Source organism: Nyctereutes procyonoides, unplaced genomic scaffold (genome assembly GCF_905146905.1).
Source record: "Nyctereutes procyonoides isolate TBG_1078 unplaced genomic scaffold, NYPRO_anot_genome, whole genome shotgun sequence".
In the NCBI taxonomy this organism is placed as follows: domain Eukaryota; kingdom Metazoa; phylum Chordata; class Mammalia; order Carnivora; family Canidae; genus Nyctereutes; species Nyctereutes procyonoides.
The window spans coordinates 7,468,943-7,491,406 of NW_026575129.1; the positions used below are offsets into that span (position 1 = coordinate 7,468,943).

The 22,464-nt window shown below is 40.6% G+C and overlaps 1 protein-coding gene across 3 annotated transcripts in view; it reads right to left on the reverse strand.

Moving 5' to 3' along the window:
- The window catches only part of HAPLN1 (hyaluronan and proteoglycan link protein 1), a 77,132-nt gene extending 56,901 nt beyond the window's left edge, over positions 1–20,231 (reverse strand). The window contains exons 1-2 of one of the 3 annotated variants that reach the window (XM_055342192.1): positions 20,141–20,231; positions 19,541–19,737 (exon numbers count right to left, since the gene is read on the reverse strand). The gene's annotated coding sequence lies outside the window, so the exon portion shown is untranslated. Of the gene's footprint in view, positions 1–19,540; positions 20,009–20,140 lie in introns of those variants that run through there. The other 2 variants (XM_055342194.1, XM_055342193.1) reach the window with 2 other exon arrangements.
- Positions 20,232–22,464: the final 2,233 nt, after the last annotated feature.

Consider the following 22,464-nt stretch of genomic DNA (forward strand, 5'->3'; position numbering starts at 1 on the left):
ATATACATTCCTTTCCGGTGTAGACCAGGCGTCGACAAGGATTCTACAAGATATTACATTCTAGGCCATAAAATAATCCTTAGTGAATGTAGAAAGATCCAACTCATGTAAATATACTCTATGACCATAGCAGAATTAAGTTAGAAATCAATGGCAAAAGAATAGTTGGATACATAGATCAATAGAACAGGATAGAGAGCCCAGAAATAAACCTTAACTTTTACGGTTAATTAATCTACAACAAATGAGGCAAGAATATATAATGGAGAAAAGACATTCTTTTCAATAAAAGCTATTGGGAAAACTGGACAGCTACATGCAAAGAAAGGATAAAAGAAAGAAACAAACAAACTGGATCACTTTCTGACACCACACACAAAAATTTGAGTAAATTCATTCAAAATGAATTAATGACCTGTTAGACCTGAAAACATAAAATTCCAAAAAGAGAGTATAGGTAGCAATCTCTTGGACATTGCCCTTAGCAACATATTTATGAATATATCTCCTCAGTGAAGGGAAACAATAGCAAAAACAAATTATTGGGACTGCATCAAAATTAAAAGCTTTTGCAGCAAAAGAAATCACCAACAAACTGAAAAGATAACCTACTGAATGGGCAGAGATATTTGCAAATGATATATCTGATAAGGGGTTAATATCTAAAACAGATAAAGAACTTATACAATTCAACACCAAAACCCCAAATCGTATGATTAAAAAATGGGAGATGATCTGAATAGATATTTTTCCAAAGAAGACATACAGATGCTCAGCATCACACACCATCAGGGAAATGCAAACTAAAACCACAATGCGATACCACCTCAGGATGGCCAGTCTCAGAAAGACTAGAAATAAGTTTCCAGTCAGGATGACTAGTCAGGATGACCAGTCTCAGAAAGACCAGAAATAAGTTTCCCCAAGGATGTAGAGAAAAGGGAACCCTTGTGCACTGTTGGTGGTAAAGTAAATTGGTGCATCCACTATGGAAAATAGTATGGAGACTCCTCCAAAAGTTAAAAATAAAACCACTGTATGATCCAGTAATTCCACTAGTGGGTATTAACCCAAAGAAAACAACAATGCTAACTCAAAACGATGTATGTAGTACTATGTATTGCAGCATTATTTACAATAGACAAGTTATTTGTTGCATACCTATCCAAAGGTTTTAGCCAAATACAAATGCTCTTTTTATTTTTACTGAAATAAAACCAAATTATATGGTGTTTCAGAAAGTGATTTTTAAAATTGAATATATTATGGGCATCTTTCCATTTCATTAAATCTTCTTTTACATGGATGCCAAAATTTATGTGTATAAAATGTATATGCCAAAAATATTTTAAGCGATAACCTATTTTTGGATATTTAAGTGTATCTTTATTGTTTTTCTCATAAAACATTGCAATAACATAACTATAAATAAATTTTTAGCAATCTAAATTTATTTTCTCGATTCTACAATGTGAGATTACTAAATTAAAGATATACATCTACAAAGTTGTGCCATCATTACCACTATCTAATTCTGGAACATTTCATTACTCCTAAAAGGAACCTTATACCCATGATGATCACTTTCCATTCTCTGATAATCATAAATCTATTTTCTGTCTGTATGAATTACCTATTTTAGACATTTCATATAAATGGAATAATATAGCAGGTGGTCCTTTTATGACTGACTTCCTTCATTTAGCATCGTGTTTTCAAGGTTCATCCATTCTGTAACATGTGTAAGTATTTCATTCTTTTTAATAATATTTTTCATGAATATATCAAATTTTGCTTATCCATTTAGAAGTTGATAGATATTAAGGTTATTTTTTTACTTTTTGCCTCTGATGAATAATGCTGATGTGAACTAGTAGTGGAATGGCTCTTCATCCACTTTATGTTCCTACAAACAATGCATGAGGGTTCAATTTCTCTCTGTCCTTACCAGGACATGTTTTAATCAAACAAATTATTGTCTGTCTGTCATCTCATTTTGTTTTTGTTTTTAAAGATTTTATTTATTTATTTGAGAGACAGCATGTGCATAGGGGAGGGGTAGAGGAATTAGGGAGAGGAAGAGGGAGAGGAAGATGGAAAGAATCCCAAGCAGACTCCACACTGAGCCCTCTGGGACATGGAGTTTGACCCTGAGATCATGACCTGAGCTGAAACCAAGAGCGGGCTGCCCAACTGACTGAGACACCAGGTGCCCCTCATTTTGGTTTTTATTTGCATTTTCCCAGTGATTAATGACGCTGACCAACTTTTCATATGTTTATTGCTCAGTTGTATACCTTCTTGGGAGAAATATCCATTCTAGTTCATTTCCCATCTTTTAATTAAGTTGTCTTTTTATTGTTGAGTGGTAAGTGTTCTTTATATATTCTAGATACTAGACACTTAATAGATATATGATTTGCAAAAATTTTTTCCAATGTACGTGTTGTCTTTTCATTTTCTTGACATTGTCCTTTGGAGCACAAGGATTTTAATTTTGATGAAGCCTAATTTATTTATTTTTTTCTTTGGTTGCTTTGCTTTTACTGTCATATCTCAAAAACCATTGCCTAATCCAAAGTCATGAATATCCATTCCTCTGTTGTTTTCTATGAATTTTAGCTCTTAAATTTAGGTATTTGATGGTTTGAGGTAGAGGTCCAATTTAATTCTTCTGTCTGTGGCTGTTTAGTTGTCCCAGCATCATTTGTTGAAAAGAGTATACTTTCTCCATTGAATTCTCTTGGCAGTCTTGTTTTAACTATGCTATTGATTTTTTAAGACTTTCTGCATATTAAGGTACTGCTCTTTTTGTCTTCAGTGCATATTGAAAACATTTGCCTTCATTTTAATTTATAGTATTTTTTATGAACAGAATTATAAACATTCATGTTAACTAAATATTTTCCTCAATGATTTCTTTCTGCCAGTATTGGGCAAATATTTACTTACATGTCCCCCAGTAGTAGTTTATGAAAATAATATAAAAAGTCATCAACCTTTTATTATTTTATATGGTACTTTACATATATTTTATTGGTGGATTCTCAAAACTACAAACACTGTGAGGCAAATACTATTAATCATTCTATTTTAAAATGGATAATGAAACTCAAGACTTGTGTAATTTGCACAAGGCATGCAGCAGCTGGTACATAGTAAAATGTGAGTTGGGATTTAAATCCAGGTCTACCTGAATCCATAGTACAAGTTCCAAAATAACTGAAATAACTTAAATTTGAACTTCATCAGCATGGATATATAAGTTTCCCCAAAACTATTCTAACTTTTTTAATCCACGATGTTCAATTTTATTCAAGGATCAGAATCTTTTGATTAAATGAAAATACTTTAGTACAGAATATGGTATTTCAATTTTTAAAAACACATTAAATTAATTCCCATGTAATATGTTGGATAAGAAAAATCAAATTCACTGTTGTGTATGAATTATCATTAATGATTAAAAATTAGAATGGTAAGTCAATAAAATATAAACTTTGTCAGAATATATAAAATAAAGTTGAGGTTTTGAAATAATTCAAGTAGTAAGTTATCAAGGCCCAGGATGCCTTTTTTTACTTCAAAGGGAAATCCTATGGGCTGTGTAGAAAGAACCATGAAGTAACCAAACAAATGTAAAATACTCAGTGTGATGTAGCTAACCATCAAGAAACTACTGAAAGAGTTTTTTGTTTGTTTTTGGGGTTGGGGGATTTTGGGTAGAATTATTCCTCTGTTCTTATCTCCTTCCATACTGCCCCTTAAAATAAGCTTCTGATCCCTGTTAAACTTTTTATCTCAGTCAACAAGCAAAGGCTTTACAGTATCCAAACATAAAGATCTGGTCTTATAAATAAAGATATAGTTTGTTTTTAAGTCCCTTCCCATTTCAGTTTGGTATTTAACCAGTTAGCAATCTTCCAAGAGCAGAGAATATTGAAGGAGATTATTCTTTATCAAATGTGTCCAAAATATTTTAGGTGACTTTATATGATGATTACGGTCATTAGGGTAACATATGTAGTCTAGTCATGCTAAATGAGACTCCTCTGGTTGTCCTTAAGGAGCAAATCTATAGTTCAAATTGTAAATTATCAAGGTCCAGGATGCCTTTGTTTTACTTCAAGAGAAATCCTATGGGCTTCTCGTGTAGAAAGTTGCTCTGTTCCAGAACAGTCATCATTAATCAAAGGATTGTAAGCATTACACAGAGCACAATTACAATTATCAAAATCTCAACTTCACTGGCAGTCAATACACTGTAAGACATTTTGTGTATGCTTAAATAATTTTCAATTGTGTATCAGGGCACAGATAGTCCATTCAAACTTGAATTTCCTATAGTGTTCACCCATGTACCAGAAATTTGGATTTGCAATTCATGATACATAAATGAAATGTGTAAACAAAGAAAGAACTGATTCCTGATATATTTAATAGGAAATCAGTCCTGTTCAATAATTTAGGATAATAGGCTTAATTAACATCCAGTTAAAATGTTGATAATAACAGGAGCATAATTCAATCTACACATCTACTTTAACATTAAGAGCAGAACACCAGAATCCCTTCCGTTGGTAGGTTACAAACATACTTTATTTAAAACTATAGTTATTGAGGTCCCTGGGTGGCCTACTGACTTGGCATCCGACTCTTGATTTTGGCTCAGGTCATGATCTCAGGGTCTTGAGATAAAGTTCATGTAGGGCTCCACACTGGGGGTGAAGCCTGTTTAAGATTCTTCTCCCTCCCCTACTGCCCTCCTCTCTCTCTTCTTCTCAATTTTTTTTTAAATAAGTAAATAGGGGATCCCTGGGTGGCGCAGCGGTTTGGCGCCTGCCTTTGGCCCAGGGCGCGATCCTGGAGACCCGGATCGAATCCCACGTCGGGCTCCCGGTGCATGGAGCCTGCTTCTCCCTCTGCCTAGTCTATGCCTCTCTCTCTCTCCGTGACTATCATAAATAAAACAAAAAAACAAACAAAAAAAAGACTTATAAAAATAAGTAAATAAAATAAAACCATACTGATCTACTGTTATACTGCATAGAGATGAGGAGTTTTAAAAATTGGGAACCTTGGCATTCTAGGTACTGCAGATGTCTCAACTTTGAATGACCTCCTCTCTTATCAGTTTGAAGTGGCAGTTGCTAGCCTAGAGCATGGAATAATTGGTATGTAGGAGTCATAGATTGTCTACTTCTTATCCATAGTATGGATATTTCCCTGCTGGTGCAGGCAAAGAGGAATGAGGGGAGGCACTGTTTTTTTTTTTTTTTTTTTTCCCCACAGAATGTGTAATGCAAATGAAGATCACATTTCGCTTTATACCAATTATAGTAAATCAGTATTTTCCTTTTAAGTTTAGATCTCAAACTCTTTGAACTATTGTGGTTTACCTTTGGGCAATTAATACATTACCACTAATGGTAACTATTAGACCAAGCTAGGTTTTAATTTTTGATATGGCCTAACATTTCACAGATGCACATATTTAAATGATGCATTGCTCTTCTCATTCTGCTATCTCAAGATTAATTTGAAATAGTAACAATATGTAATGAGATAAAGTCACAATAAAGGAGTGCAGATGATCAATGCCTTCTATTTTGAAAATAAAGGTTTTCAACTCTGTACTGACATTTATTTTCCATTTCTCTCATACCCAGCTATTTGTTTAATAAAAGGAGACCTTTCCAGTGACAAGGACATTATCTTATTCATTTCTATAATTCTGTGGGCACTATCAATCAGGAGGTTTGCTTTCAAGTCATGTTAATATAAATTAGGTTTTTCCTTTTAGTCATAAGAGTTTCAAGACTCAAAGCCTATACATGAGCTGGAAAGCTAATACCAGAGAGTAATTGCAATGTGACTTGGAAGCTAGAAGAAAGAAAACGATCTGCAGTTTGGAAAGATGTGCCCCAAATAACAAACTTTTACAGAACAAAACATACTATTTTGCATTTAGAAGTAAATTGCCCAAATATGATGTAGGAAGACAGTAAACTTATTCAAGGTAGCTTAACAGGACAGAATTAGAACAAATGGATGAAAGTGAATGAAGTCCATTTTGCACAGCATCAGGGAGAACTTACTGGTAAGTCCTCTAATAGGGTGATGAGTTGCCCTGCAAAAGACATAGCACGTTCTGCCACTGCAGGTGTTGAAGTAGATCAACGAGTTATAACACACATGGGATTCCTGCAGTGGGTGGAACATTGGAACAGATCAGGTCTCCTGGACTCTGATTCAAATCTAAACTTTGAGGTCAAAACTCTTATGAACATCAGGTGGATAAAATGATCTACTAACAAGGGGGCTCTAAATTAGTGTAAGACATATCAATGATGAATTACAGCATAAAAAAGTGTGCTAAGGGGAATAATGATGGTGCAAAGAAAACACTAACAGGGGACCTCGCAAAAAGTGACTTATTTTGTTGAGCAGTACAATGCAAGGTTCTCCAGAGGAAGTGTTTTCTATTAATGATCCTGGCAGGAGCCGTAGTGCAGGTGGGAGGGATCAAGTATAAGGGATGCCACAAATGAGCAAAAAATTAGAGTAGAACTGTGTAAATGTTTGGAAGAGACAAGTGATATTCTGAAGACTTTAATTATCATCATCTTTGTGATATATTTGCATTTACTTTACTTACCAAGGCCTGACTTTTGGTGCCTCAAAGAGTCATGACATTGTAAAAATCCTGTATAAATCATAAACTTTGCAATCATCACATTGATTTCCTCTTTGTAGTTTAAAATGACATTCGATAGTGATAAATTACAAAGTTAGGAAGCTTCTTCCCTCACAAGGAAAAAAAAAAAATAAAAGTAATGTTTAAAGTCCCGTACTTAGTTTGAGTTTGCTCACAAGATTCACTGGGCCTATGCTTCAGTTCAAGTAACTGTAAAATGCATGTGGCCATTTGTTTTTAGCATGACTCTATTTATTGAGGTCCATCTTTCAGTTATTCTCTTGAGAATTTTTTCTGGGTAACTGATATCTGCACTGTCCACTTCTTCAACAGCGGGGCATCCCAGATAATGAAAATAAATACATCGAGAACATTAGATAGTGATACAGATGGCTCTGAACCTCCCAAACTGTTATCCAGAATTTTCCCTAGACAGCAGTAGGACCACACAACATCTGAAAACCGAGCGCAGGAACTGAGCCAGCACTAAAATGTGTCAATCCAGCTCCTTCTGGGAACCAGAGACACTGACATCCCTGAGGGCTGGAAGACTGGGCTCTCTCAGAGAAAGTAGGCCAACCAGATAAGAGCTACCCAGAATACGGTCCGGCTCACCTGCTGACTTGGGGCATTTTCTCATGTGGAAGGAAAAGCAAAATTTCCAGCTGGCTAATTTTGCTATCTGTTCGTCTACCTGAAGACCTTTGTTTCCTGAAGCTCTTAGTAGTCTCTCTTTGCTTTCATCAGCAGTTTTTCTGTGCCATGCCTGGGTGTAGGTATTTTCTTTTTATTTTGGCATTTACCCTGTTGTGGCTTTGTAGTGTTTGAAGCTGTGACCTGGACAGTCACAAGCTATTATTTCTAAAAAATTGCTTATGCCCCATTTGCAGTTTCTCCTTCTGAGATGCTGATGTCCCTATCCCATAGATCTTTTACCCCCCTCTCCCCGTGCACCCCGCACCCCGCACCTCAGTACCTTCCTCCCTTTTTCTCTTAGGTTTCACTCTGATTTTTCTTGTTGCTGTTGTTGTTGCTTTTCAGACCTATTTTCCATTTACTAATGATCTCTTCAATGTGTCTTGACTTTTTATAAACTCATGTATCGAGTTCTTAGTTTTAGTTATTACAGTTTCTTACTTTTAGAATTTCCATTTGAATTTTTTTTTTTGGTAGTTTCCAGTTCTTTGGTAAAATTCTCTTAGAGTCTAATTTCTTAAACATATTACTCCCATGAAATCTGTATCTGGTAACTCTGATACTTAGATCTCCTACTGATCTGTTTCTATTTTCTGTTTCATTATCTTGATTTTGTTTGTTTGTGTGTTTCTTTGGGTCCTTTGGTCCTGTCAGCTGGTATGCTGGCTAATTTTAGTTGAGGAGAGGTGAAGCTGTAAAGGTAAGCTAGAGCTGGTCACTGAGAACTTTGAAAATGAAATTAAATAATTTGAACTTCATTTTCACAGCAATATAAAGGTGTTGCAGGGCTTAAGAAGGCAACTGTTTTCAGATTTGTACTTGAGAAGCATTACTCTAGCCTCAATGTGGGGAATGCATTAGAAAGCAGAAGACAGGGGTGGGAGAAACCAGTAGGTAACATCTGCAGGAATTTGGGCAAGACAGGATGCTCATAGATGCCAAGAGAGATAGAAAAGAATATATACATTTAAGAGATACATATGGGATACAATCAATCAACACAGTGACTCCTGTCTTTCATATTTTGGAAAGAGTGGAGAAGAATGGTGTCATTTACCACACTAGATGAAATTGGGAGCAGTTCAAGTTCAGGAGAAAGAGAACATATCGAGAACAAATCATTGGTGACCCCAATGAGCAGCGTTCAGTTGGAGTAGTTGAGGGAGAAAGCACATTGCCGTGAGTTGAAGAGTGGATGGGGTGAAGAGGTAGAGAGTGAGCACAGGTAATTCATGAAGTTTGGCTCTGATGGGAAGGAGAAAGACTGATAGATTGTATGTGAAACTAGGGAGAGTTATGTATCTTTAAGACAAAAGACTCTGACCATGATTAAATACCATTAGGAAGAAATAACCAGAGCGGGAGAGGCTGAAGATATGAGAGAAAAAGCTTTATTAGTAGGGACTATCCCTGAGAAGACTCTGGAGGACATGGCACCTGAAGCTCGGCGTGCAGTGTCTGCCTTAGACTCTCAGAGCTAAAGGATACTTTTTTCTCCTAATAGGAAAAAAAAAAAAAGAAAATATGGGGGGTGCTGGTGGTCAAGGACTCATTCTGGTGGCAGGATGGTGACTGTATTCTTTGTAGGTGGCTTCTGTTTTCAGTATGAGATAGGAAGGCTTGGACATCTGCTACAGGGGACTCAAGAAACTAAAAACTTTTAAGAATTTGGGGAGAACTGCCACACAGCACCAAAGATCTAGCTGAAGTCAGATATGATGAATTTATACAGTGGCCCCATTCTGCAGGGTGTTATGAGTTGTTCCTTGCAGTTCTCAGCAATTGAGAGCAAGTGTGGAAGAAGTAGTGGGGCAGTTAGGTTTTCCTGAAAAAGGATTTTTGGCTGGTGGGATGGCTGGTGGGGCTCTCTGCAGAAAACAGGACAAAGAGTGAGAACATTGGCAAGCTGATGGACCCTGGAGGAGAAAGTAAAATAAAAGGTAGAAGGATGAGAGGTAGAAGGATGAGAGGACATCAAGGACGGAGGTTCCAGGTCATTTTTTTTAAGATTTTATTTATTTATTCATGAGACAGAGAGAGAGAGAGAGAGAGAGAGAGAGAGAGAGAGAGAGAGAGGCAGAGACACAGGCAGAGGGAGAAGCAGGCTCCATGCAGGGAGCCCAATTGAAACTCGATCCCAGGACTCCAGAATCATGCCCTGGGCGGAAGGCAGGGGCTAAACTGCTGAGCTACCCAGGAATCCCCAGGTCATTTTTTTTTTAAAGATTTTATTTATTTCTTCATGAGAGACACACAGAAAGAGGCAGAGACACAGGCAGAGGGAGAAGCAGGCTCCCTGCGGGGGAGCCCGATGCAGGACTCAATCCCAGGACCCCGGGATCACACCCTGAGCCAAAGGCAGACGCTCAACCACTGAGCCACCCAGGTGCCTGTTTCCAGGTCATTTTGATGGTCATTTGATGGACTCCATAAGTCCAAGTATTCTAGTTTGGATGACTGGGATTATGATGATTTTTAACTTATATAAGACAATCAGTTTGCTTAAGAGAGTCTTGGTTTATACCACTTTGCTGGAATAATTAGTAGGGTGTCCCATTTAACTTTCAAAGTGTTCTGGTTTAGCTAATAAATTATATGGCCTTGGTATCTATATGGAGATGGCATGGACCAGGCTTGATAGAAGGAAGATGATGAGTTCAACTGTGGACATGTTAAGTTCGAGTAGTTTATGGGAAATTCAGGTTGAAAGGTCAAGTAAACCTAACAGACACATGCAGATACAACCTAAATTCAGTCATAAAACATAAAACAGTACTAAATGACTTATAATTTACTATCTTAGGAATCATTTACTAATTTGCAGACAATACATTAAACTTCTAGAAAATGTTTGCATTAAATACTCAAGAGCCCTTTCTAAGTATAAATTGTATGGCCATTCTTTGATAGAATGAAAAATATTAATCACCTGAGGAATAATTTTAACATTGAGCAAATGGTCAATCTGGGAAAACATGTCAATGGACTGGTTAAGTTGAATCATACCTCAAAACATCACAAGGTGGCAGCACAACTACAATACGACATAATTAAGAGAAAAGCTTCCTTTCAGATATTTCTGCAGTCAGAATATTTGGGAATTTATACCCATTGTACATGTATGCATGAATATAGGCTTTTTTCATTTAAAAATAATTGCTTCTTTTTTATTATTGCCCACTTGAAAAAGTGAAAATTAAAAAGTTTTATTTTTTAACATGTACGTTATTTTAAAACATTTTAGATAGACTAAAACACAGGATCACTAATACACATTTACGGCATTCCTAATATGGTCATTAGTGTATAGGCGATATATATATAAAACACCATAGTTACAACTGTTTTGTAAATTGCATCGATTGGTGTATTGTAGATAGTTTTATTTCGATTATCTTTTTAATACATTTAACTAGTGAAGATGGATTCAGTAACTTCATTTGCTGACTTTTAGAAGGCGAATGTTCAGAAGTCTCATGGAGAAATTCTTGTTTGCCATATTCTAGTAAAAGTAATTTTAGTGTAGGCTAGGGTTATCCAGCTTAGCCAATAAAAATTACAGGACACCCAGCTAAACTTCGGGTGAATAACAAATAATCTCATTAGCATAAGTATGTACCATGAGGTATCTGAGATATACTTGTAGTAAATATTATCCAATTATCCTTTGGATTTTATATGGCAATCATAGTATGGAGGGTAGAGAGGAGAACTGGGGAGAAAAAGCAAGTTGCTGGGAAAACCAGAGAAACCCAGGATTTTGGACTCCAAATCTGCTCTAAACTAAGGTTTAGAGGTCTTCAAGATCAAGGCACTAGGAAAAGAATTATAAATGGACCTGAACTAGGCTGCATTCTGTGGCGAACTCATTTGTATGCTAAACTAAACAACGTGGGCTCAGGTTAATCAAGTACTCTGGTGAATTACCATCTACACCACACATTGATTACTGATTTTTAAACAACAAAATGCAACAACATATATTTAAAGCTGGCTTGGTATTGGACAAAATTGAATAAATAACTACAATTCAGACATTTTGGGGTCTTACCCAGGTTCAGAGTTATCATTATGAAAATCTGTCATTAGAGTATCAAGGCTCGGAAATGCCACTTTAATTTCATTTAATTCAACAAACATGTCTGGCACCTTCAATATGCAGAGGACTACGACTCTGCGATAGAAAGATTAATAACCCACTGGTGTTATCCAACTCAGTGGACATTTATAGTTGATAAAATAAAAGTTAAGATCAAGTACAAACAATGGCAAAACTCATTTTTATTGATTTTTTTTTCCTGGATTTCAGTTCATGGTCAGCTGTTTTCCCCTTTGTTCTTTCCTGGGATGATTTCCCTCTTCCATATGATTTTCAACAACCATTTTAGTAGCAAAGACTTCCAAATGTCTCTTTTCATCCACGACTTCTCCCCTGTGCTGATGATTATATGCATTCAACTCACATGGGTCCTTGACTGTCCCATTGGTCCTTCCTAAATTAGATTCACTATATTTACCCAGAAACTTTTATTTTTCCTTCATTTCAGTCTTAATCGGTCACATCTCTCTTTGTGTTATTGTCTATCCTTGAAACCCTCACACTATTCTTGACTTCTCTCTTTCATCCAATAAATGCGTCCTTATTAGATGATGCGTACAGTGTTCCAAGCCTCTCTCAAGTCATGTCCAGCCTCTAGTCTTCTTTTCCTTAAATGTAGAGTTTTATTGAAATGATCAATTCTATTTACATTATTCATTTTTTACCAATTATTATTATTTAAGTCTGGGAAGATTTCATGCATTTAGCAACACTGAAAAATCAGAAGACTAAACAGGAAACAAAGGCTGAGTGAGGGAATGGCCTGAGGTTGGAAAGTGTTCAGACATCTGGAATATAGGCACTGAGGATAAAAGGCCAGGAGACCCCGAAAGCCCCACATTCTACCCTGTACTGGGCACTGACAACAGTTAGCATTTGTAGGGCACCAACTGAGTGTCTAGCATCTTGATATCCTTGCTAGGTTAATAATGCAGACCCATGATCCTTCTTCTCCTGGTACCAGGAAAGAAGCGGAAGGAAAGTTTCTAAATCTGGGTTATCAGTCCTGGCAATTTAAAAGCTGTTGAGAACATCTTTATATAAGAACAGATCAGTATCTTACTGGAGTACTAGACTGTGGTGGTACAATCAAGGGGATGTAATCAATGAGAACATAAATCTGAAAAAACTAATAAAATGTGGCTATCATTATACTGTTAATTAAGCATAAAATGGGAAGAAATTTACACAAAGGACTCTGATTAGCGTTCCTTATATAAAGGCAAGGCAAAGCTTCATATTTTGCCCCTGCAGTTAGTTTACCAGAACCTATAATCAATATCAATGTCAAAATTTCTCTATAACTAATTGTAGTGAACTACCCTGAGCATTTATTTTAAAAGATGTTGACTTTGACCCATATTTGCAACATGATGACTCATTCCTACACTTGCCCTATGCAGATGTCATCTTCTTCCCTCAGCCTCTTCATGTAGAGGAGTCCTTGGACCAAATATGTGCATTTCTGTTGCTCCCTCCCTCTAGACCTGGACATTGAGGGTGGCCTAAGGGATCAAACGGTAGGACCTAAGAAGCTCTGGGCGTTACACCTGTCCAGGGGCAGCAACCCAAGCATGGCAATGAAGGGCTGAGAGGACTGAGAGCAAGTTTTGGCAAAGTAAATGGAAGGGTTCAAAAGGATGGGCTTTGGATGCCCCTCCTGGTGGGAGGGAGGAAACTTGGTTCAGGCAAAAGCTCTGGGGAGAGGGTGAAAGGACAGGTTGATCAGGCTCAGCTGAAAGGAGCCACTCATTAATAGGACCCAAGGTCCTTTGTGTTTCTAGAAACGAGCCTCGAGGGAGTCCTTCCAGCCTCACATATGGAGTGGGGTAACTGAGAGATTGAAGACCTTGGAGGACTCAATCAGCTTAATTACACCCTTTGGTGGAAGGATAGGAAGGCCCCCAAATGTTTGAAATTCTTTTTACAGAAAACAAAACATTTACTTTAGAGACATAAAAGGCTTGAAATGTAAATGCATGAGTGAAACTCATTCACACTGAAGTGTAATCAGTCAGTCAAGAAATCAATAAACCAGAGAAGTATCAGATCCTCCAGGGTGGGGGGTAGAGCGCAGGAGCCTCACTTTATGAGATAGAGGCAGGGTGGAAGGTTTGAATAAAGGCAAAGCAAAGAGCCCCGGGAGACTATGAAGGCAAACTTCACCTACGTGGCAAATTTGACTAGTGATTCACGATGTGCATCCATCTGTCTTCTCCATCAGCTTGTGAACTCCTTGAGCCAATTACTCTGCAACACCTAGCATGATGCCTGGTGCAAATGGTAGGCACTAAATCATTCTGTGTTCAATCTGAATTTTAGATGCAAACTGGCAGACAGCAACTGTGTGCAAATGAATTTTTGCTTTTCCTGTCCATCCAAGCAGACAGATTATTGGAAGCCTCACCCTCCTGGAGTTCTGCAGTGTCAGAGCTGCCCTCCCAGGCCCATCTGTGCCCACACAACCAAAACCCAAAGCTCTTATCCACTCAGCTAGAGACCAAACAAGGAAAATGATTTTAAAGATGCATGCTCAAAATTCTCTTAATACAGAAACCAGGAGGCTAGAACTTTTTGTGTGTTTCTGTTACTCTGTGTACCTCAGGGTCTTGCAGCATTTTACACTCACATCAATCAACTTCAACTTTCTGATTTTTTCTTTTTTAATTTTATTTATTCATTTGTTTGACACAGAGAGCCCTCTGTCAAGCAGGGGAGCAGAGGAGGAAAACGGAGACAGACGCAGGACCCCTGCTGAGCAGAGAGCCTGACCCAGGGCTCCATCTCAGGACCCGGGATCATGACCTGAGTCAAAGGCAGATGCTCAACCCACTGAGCCACCCAGGAGCCCTGACTTTATGATTTTTTTAGAATGAATTTTCATGGCATAAAGTGAGGGTCCCAGCACATTGTGCTAGCACTAGCGTGGTGCCTGGCAAATAGCAATTATTTAATTTTTTTGTTGAATGAGCAAATGAATGCATGAATGATCAAGAGAGGTGATCCACAATTCAAAATAAGAGAGCCAACAAGAGAAAAATTCACACAGTATAAGTGGAGGAGACTGATCCAAGATACTATTCATGAAACTTTACGGTAAGTTTGGGAAAATCCAGATTTACCATAAAAATAATTTGAATTTTTTCTTAATTTCATTGGATTTTATTTAATACAGTAAATGTAACTGGAGTATAGTAATTGGAGTTTAGTAACAAATCAAATGATTTGTGTTCTCTTTGGGTTAAGCAAGGTTGAAGAAAAGGGAAATTTCTGTTGCCCTTACAAGTCTGAGAACCAGTCCCTGAACTGTAGTTGGTTTTCTGTGACTTTTATTTTGTGAGTTTGCTTTGTTTGTTTTTGTTTTGCCTTGTTTTGCAAATAGCCTCCTGGCTTCTGGCAATCCCCCCACCTCAGGTGTTCCTCTCACCCCCCTGTTACACTGTAAAACAATGAATATGGGCTCACAATAGTCCAGCTCCCTTTGCTATTTTCAACAAATCCTGGCTCTCTCTGACTGTGGCTAAGAACTCTTCACCTCCAGGTCTCCACCACCGGGAGAAGCCAACCTGTGGACCTACTACGTACAACATAACCGAGAACCCACTTAGCAACAGACCATTTCAGAGAGCTTGGCTGGTTCTCTCACAAATTTGTTCTTGTCTGGTATCACTGAGCCATCTGAAATCATTAATGACAAATTTCTAATCCACGTCTGAAGTCCTGCTTTTTCACGGCCTCTGGCTTTTAGGTACTCCAACTACAAGTATGGGATTCATTCTAAATCACGAGGATGGTCAGATGAAATTGTTAACAGAATGGTTTGTTTCTGGTGGATAACACCTTATTGGAAATAAGAATTAAGATAATATGTTTTATTTTACATGATTGATAGTGTTTCCAGCCACCACCTCTGTTCAACTCAGGCTATAATTTTGTGGCATTAATGAAAAAGGACTTAATGAGAGGCTCTCCATGTTTCGCAGGGTAGGTCTTACTGCCATACACAAAACCCAAGTCCCCTAAGTAGTAGGAAGCTTCCATTCCACACCAGCAGGCCTAACTCGATTTGTGGAGCTCTAGAGCTCACTCAGCAAGTAACGAATTAATCATTTTTTTTCTTACCTAGGCATTTTACCTTCTAATATGAATTTCAGAACTTGTCTTGATTAATGCTGATGTGCTGAACACTGTTGCCATTAAGTCATAGATCTTGCAAAAAGCCACTCAGAATAATAATTCACATACTTCCTGGAGAAAAGTTTTTCAAAATTCTCAAAGTAATATTCTGATGGATTAATCCATGACATCCTGACACTTCTTTCAAACGGTGGCTTTCCTTAGAATAGTTGTTTCCTAGGATTTTTTTTTCCTGTTATGTCATTTTAATAAAAGCAGTGTTCCTGCTTCAAAACTGCATTATGAATGACATTTATTGAAGAAGCTGTTATACCTGCTAATTATTAGTGTTTGAGGGTAATACTCTGTGCAATATACCTCTAGGGCCCCCAGACAAATTTTGCTACTATCCTTTCACATTTAGTAAAAAAATATCTAGAGAATATGTAATATGTGCTGGTATCTGTGTAACAGCCTCCCTTTTAAGCTAGTAACTATTTCCCCATTTAAACTCGGCAACACTGAACTTTACAGAAATGTATTTCCGTTTGAGAAACAGCGGTTCAAGATTCAAAGTCTCCCCATCCTTTCTTGAGCTAGGTCATGACATCGCTGTAAAAAAAACACATCCTCTATTAGAAGCGAGTTACGGTTATTAAACTATATCCTCATGGAGGCAGAAAGTTGATGGTAAATTACCCAGTAAAGAGTAAACTGATTTTAAATGCAACTACCAGGAATTGAATCAACAGTTAAGTGGTGCCTTGATTTTTAAATTATATAAAAGTCACTTGCTGTATTTTCTTTTTCTTTTTTCTTTCCTTTCCTTTCCTTTCCTTTCTTTTGTTTACTTTCCTTTTTTCTTTTCTTTCCTTTTCTTTTCTCTTCTCTTTTCTTTTTTCTCTTCTCTTCTCTCTTTTCTTTCCTTTCCTCTTTTCTTCTCTTTTCTTTTTTCTCTTCTCTTCTCTTCTCTTCTCTTCTCTTCTCTTCTTTTCTCTTCTCTTCTTTTCTCTTCTTCTCTTTTCTCTTCTCTTCTCCCTTTCCTTTCCTTTCCTTTCCTTTCCTTTCCTTTCCTTTCCTTTCTTTCCTTTCCTTTCTTTCCTTTCCTTTCCTTTCCTTCTTTCTCTTCTCTTCCCTTCCCTTCTCTTCTTCTCTTCTCTTCTCTTCTCTTCTCTTCTCTTCTCTTCTCTTCTCTTCTCCTCTCCTCTCCTCTCCTCTCCTCTCCTCTCCTCTCCTCTCCTCTCCTCTCCTCTCCTCTCCTCTCCTCTCCTCTCCTCTCCTCTCCTCTCCTCTCCTCTCCTCTTCTTTTTCTCCTCTCCTCTCCTCTCCTCTCCTCTCCTTTTCTCTCCTCTTCTCTTCTTTCTTCTCTTCCTCTCTTCTCTTCTCTCTCTTCTCTTCTCTTCTTTCTCTTTTTTCTCGCTGTATTTCTACTGTGAGCACCTACCCGGACGCCTGGCACACAGTTAGTGTTCAACTTCAGCAGAAGTCTCAGAAGTTTTTAGAGGCTGGTGCAAAAGCCTTCTTCGACTCAACCACTAGGTGGCACCCAGGGACCGTACTTGACACGCGGACCCGGCCCAGACCCCACCTTTCTCGGTGTAAATAAAGAGCTGCATTATTAATTTATGCCATCACGGCCGCTCTACACCTAATATTTGTTTAACCAGCTGTTTCCTCTAATTCTCCTTAAACACTATTGATTAAAATCCTAATTATGTTCAGGTTTCATCCCTCCCCATTTTCCTGCAACAATATTTTTTTTTTAACCTTTAAATAACAGACTAAGTACATTTAACTAACACAGACCAAGTATCACGGTTACTAACAGTGAATCCACGATGTTGCAAAGTTAACGAAAGGCAACAGAAGACTGTGATTGTAAAAATCATTTGCAAATTTGCAGTGCATTTTGTTGGAATTTTAATTGGTGGAATACCATTTTTCTTAAAAAAAAAAAAGTCTGGAAAATAAAATATGCATGGGAAACAAGTAAAAGGAAATGAAAAGAAAACCACCAGTGTTTTCTGGAAAAGGGAATTATTTTCTCAAAGGGATTCGTGTTCCTTTTTCCAGAAACGAAGGACAGTGCTACCTTAAGATTTAAAGACTTCTTCCACTCTTCAGAAAATACCAGTGTTCTACAGTGCAGATGTTAAAAAGCAGGACTTTGGTAAACCATCTACTCATAAAGTATCTTTCCGCGAATACTGCCAAAAGTATTTATCCTGGATGTGTTACTTGCTCCCAAAGGAAGGAAGGGGAAGTGAAACCACTAGGGATATAATGAATTGATTCTTCTCTGTGAAAGTCTCTTCAGCCCTTCTAAATTACAGTGTCAGTCATTCCTCTGAGAGACAGGGCCTGCTGACAATAAATAAGTGGTTCACTTTATAAGAACATGATGGTCTCCGCTGTCTTGTTTCTCATAGAAAGCCCAGATCCGCAGGACACTTCTGGAATATTGGCCTCTGGGTACATTCTCCCCTGGAGCCCGGTGATCTTTTGAGGCTGTTGGTTTTCTCTGGCTCATTTAATTAAGTTTAAGGAAAATGACTGCTACTTATCTAGTTTTTCCATTTTAAAAGCCGTTTCCAATTTTGTGAAGAGGTTACCAGAAATGTAACATCATTGTCTCAGCTTAAACAATTAGATTATTGAGAACGGACAGCCCCTAAATGACTAAAGACTCATGAATGCTCAATAGACCTCTGGCATGCATTCTGTTTTCCTGAATGGAATCGAAAACTTCTTTAGTAGTGGAAATAAATGGAACTGAAGTTAAACACAGATGTAAGAATTAAAAGTTACCCAAAGAGAACTACTATGATGTATTTTTGGTAGAACAGTATTCCCATTTTATGATACCATTAAAATATTGAGGTCTTGGAAGTATGTATAAAATTACCGCGAATTTAGTACACTGAAATGATCAAATAGAATGATTACCAGAAACTACATTTGTAATGAATAGATACTACATTTCACTTAGGAATTAATTCACAGGCTTTATTTCTTAAGAACCGTTAGCTTCAAGAAGCCAGCCAGTATGTTTGATTTTTATGACATCACGCTGGAACATGTACAGGAACACTTTCCATCCTAAAAATTCCCAAATGTACTGGTCACTCTGTGTATTTTTCCAGTGATAAATTAAAACAAAATAACTTATTTTCAGAATAATAAGCCATCCCATTTTGAACACAACAGTCAAATTCAGTGGAAGAAAACACCTTCATTTGAGTCCAAATGCTCAGATCTGCTTAGAGTGGTCAACAGTGTGAACACGTAAATCCTTTAAGCAACTTTTAACAGTAATCTTAACAACTGCGACTATAAAATATTTTTCATTACCTTAAAATTAATTATCCATCAACATCATTCAGTGTATGAAACACATCATAATTCTATGATCTTAATTTCACAATTAACTGGCGGAGCTGGGACCAAACTTGGTAACATCTCCAAGACTATCAATCTCACAGGTATTACCTATGATTACAGCGACTTTCTTTTCCACACAAACCTATATATTCCCAAGAACAAAACTCATAAATCTGGAATGGACATTCCCATTTCTCAGCATTTCCTTCAACGTATACAATCTTTTTTTTTTTTTCCATCTCAGGTGCTATAAAAATACTTGTTGAAATACAGAAGGAAAAGCCACCACTTGGAAACCACGCGCCTACCAGATTTACAGCAGCACTAGCAAAAGCCAGGCTACTAGGGTTAATCCTTACCCCAATCTAGTATTTTATCTGACAGTATGACTCTTATAAAAAAAAAAAAAGTTGAGATGTCTTGTTAAACTCAGAGGAAAATTAAAGAAAGAAAATGTGTTTTCATGTATAGATATATACATCATAATATGTATGAAATCTTAAAGGCCCTAAGGTTTGAGAGGAAGAGTGAAAAATGTAGGGAGGTTTTACCTTGTCCTGAAATCCAGAAGTTCAGATGCTCTCAAGTGCTGCTGAGGTTGGAGCCTGGAGATCAAGTGAAGCGAGCGCTCTCTCTCCTCACCTTAAGTTTGTCTCTGGGCAAGTGTGTGTGTGTGTGCGTGTGTGAGTGTGTGTGAGTGTGTGTGCAGAATGTCTCTTTGTGGCGCTGGATGGCAGAGGTCCTGGTCCTGGGAAGAAGGAGGCACTTTCTCACCAAGAACAGAAGAAAAGCAAAGCGTCACCAGGAAAGTTCTCCTCCCAGATCCCCTAATTACAGCCCAACGTGCACTTCATGCAAACTTCAAGGAGGAAGGGAGGGGCCGCCCTGTGCCCAGATCTGGGGAAACAGCGGCTCCTCAGATGACTCCCCCTCTGCGCAGGGGCGCGGGCATCCGTCCGGGGCGCGGGGAGCAGGAGCCCGGCCCTGCGCCCTCGCCCTCGCCCTCGCCCTCGCTCCCGGGCGGGACGGTCGCCTGCTAGCCTCTGCCGAGGAAGATCCAAAGGTGGGAGATGTCCTAGCTTCCCCGGGTCCCAACCCCAGTCGACCCAGGGTGACTGGGGGGAGAGGCAATTAGGCGCCCTTCCACCCACCTTGCGAGGCGTGTGCTTTCTTGTGTACTGGACCCGGTGCCGGGACTGGGTTTGAATCTGCGCTGCTGTTGTGTCCCGGGGTGCGGAGCCCCAAGACCCTGGAGTTATTTATAGAGCGAGGAATGCGCGGGGCAGCCGAGGTGGGTGGGGTTGGCTTCTGGATCCCGACCCGGGATGAGAACCAGATGGGCGCGGGGCGCGCACACACGCACACGCATGCACACACGCATGCACACAGACACGCATGCACACACGCATGCACACAGACACACATGCACACGCGCGCACACAGACACACATGCACACGCGCGCACACAGACACACATGCACACGCGCGCACACAGACACACATGCACACAGACACACACGCACATACATGCACGCGCGCACACACACACATGCACACACGAGCACACGCGCACACGAAAATAACCCCCGGGGAAGATGCTGGGACGCGCGGGAAAACGCCTCCTGAACAAACAGCCGTGTATTTATAACTCCTGGGAGAGTATATGGGCCCATTGATTCCCGCCTTGAGTAACCAAGGGTTTTGGAGAGGAAACGGCTTCATATTTCAATAACAGAGCCACCTTTGATGGAGCCCAGGAGGGGAAAAAAGAAACACACCGCAGGAAGCGAACGGCTGTTGGGGCGGCCGGGAGGGAGCGGGGCTGGCCCGGGGCGAGGACAAGCAAACAAGCCCCCCGGGCCCCGAGCCAGGAGGAGGCGAGCGCGGGCTGGGCGGCCTGGGAGCCGGGGTGCCGGGCGCCGGGGGCGCGGGGCGCTGGGCGGCGTCCAGGGGCTCGCGGCAGCGCTCCCGTGGGCCCCCGAGGCCTGGGGGTCGGGGTGGGGGGCAGGCGGGACTGCGGGCTCCGCGGGGGCGCTGCTGGGGCGGGGGGGTCCCCGGGGCAGGGGAGCCCCCGGGGCAGGGGGCTGATGGGCTGGGGCAGGGGGGCCCCCGGGGCAGGGGGCTGATGGGCTGGGGCAGGGGGGGCCCCCGGGGCAGGGGGCTGATGGGTTGGGGCAGGGGGATCCCGGGGCAAGGAGCTGATGGGCTGGGGTAGGGGAGCCCCCGGGACAGGGAGCTGATGGGCTGGGGCAGGGGGGCCCCGGGTCAGGGGGCTGATGGGCTGGGGCAGGGGGGCCCCCGGGGCAGGGGGCTGATGGGCTGGGGCAGGGGGGCCCCGGGTCAGGGGGCTGATGGGCTGGGGCAGGCGGGTCCCGGGGCAGGGGGCTGATGGTCTGGGGCGGGTACCCCGGGGCCGGGGCTGATGGGCAGAGCCGGGACTGATGGGCTGGGGCAGGGGGACCCCGGGGCAGGGGGCTGATGGGCTGGGGCGGGTCCCCCGGGGCGGGGGGCTGATGGGCTGGGGCGGGTCCCCCGGGGCGGGGGCTGATGCGCAGAGCGGGGACCGCGGGCGGGCGAGCGGGTGAGCAGTGGCGTCAGGGGAGCGGAGGCGCAGGTGTCCCGGGGACCCGCGCGGCGGTGCCGTGGGTGGGGACGGGGGCCGCGGCCAGGAGGCAGCAGGCGGGGACCGGCGGTCGGCGAGAGGCGCTATTGTCCTAGGGATGGAGCCTAAGCCTGCGCCCGGGGGTGGCTTCTCCTTCCGCTAGAGGCGGGAAAGGGATCTTAAAATAAATTAAAAAAAAAAAAAAACAAACAAAAAACAAAAAACAAAAAAAAAAAAACTCCTTCCTAGCTTTTCCTTGACGCATTTCACCGGCTCTTGCGCCAGACCCCCGGTCCCTGCCATCCCGGGGTTGGGTGAATGATCACGTGCCTCTTGGAAAGATGTTGTTAGGAAGACACACCAGACACCCACAAATCCTCACTAAATGAGGACAGTTCTATTCAAACTGCAGTACTTAGAAGCGAATCCCCCAACAGTCAGCTCAACACCTTTCTCGTGCAGTCATCCCGAACCTGGGCAGGACGCCTCGTTAGTCATTTTTTCTATTTCTCCCCGCAGAAAACAGGCAGCTAAAGCTTTCGCAATGTTATGCCGTTAATTTAATGGCTATTGAGGCAGCTGTTGTACCGTAGGCCCCCGCAGTAACTGCCAATAAAAAGAAGATACATCTCTGCTTTTCAGCTATGAGGGGTGTTTTTGCTATTTCTTGTAAACGTTGAGGATGGTATGTGTTTGGAAGAGCATAAAGGAATTAGACTTAAAAACAAATATACTACAATTTTTATATCAAAGCTTCATAAAGATGGTGAGGCTGGTGGTGTCTGTTGGTTATGAAATCATAAAAAGATAGGTTAAACGCTAATCTTGTTCTTGCAACTTAAAAACCTAATTTCTGGGAGCTGCCTGGGGAGT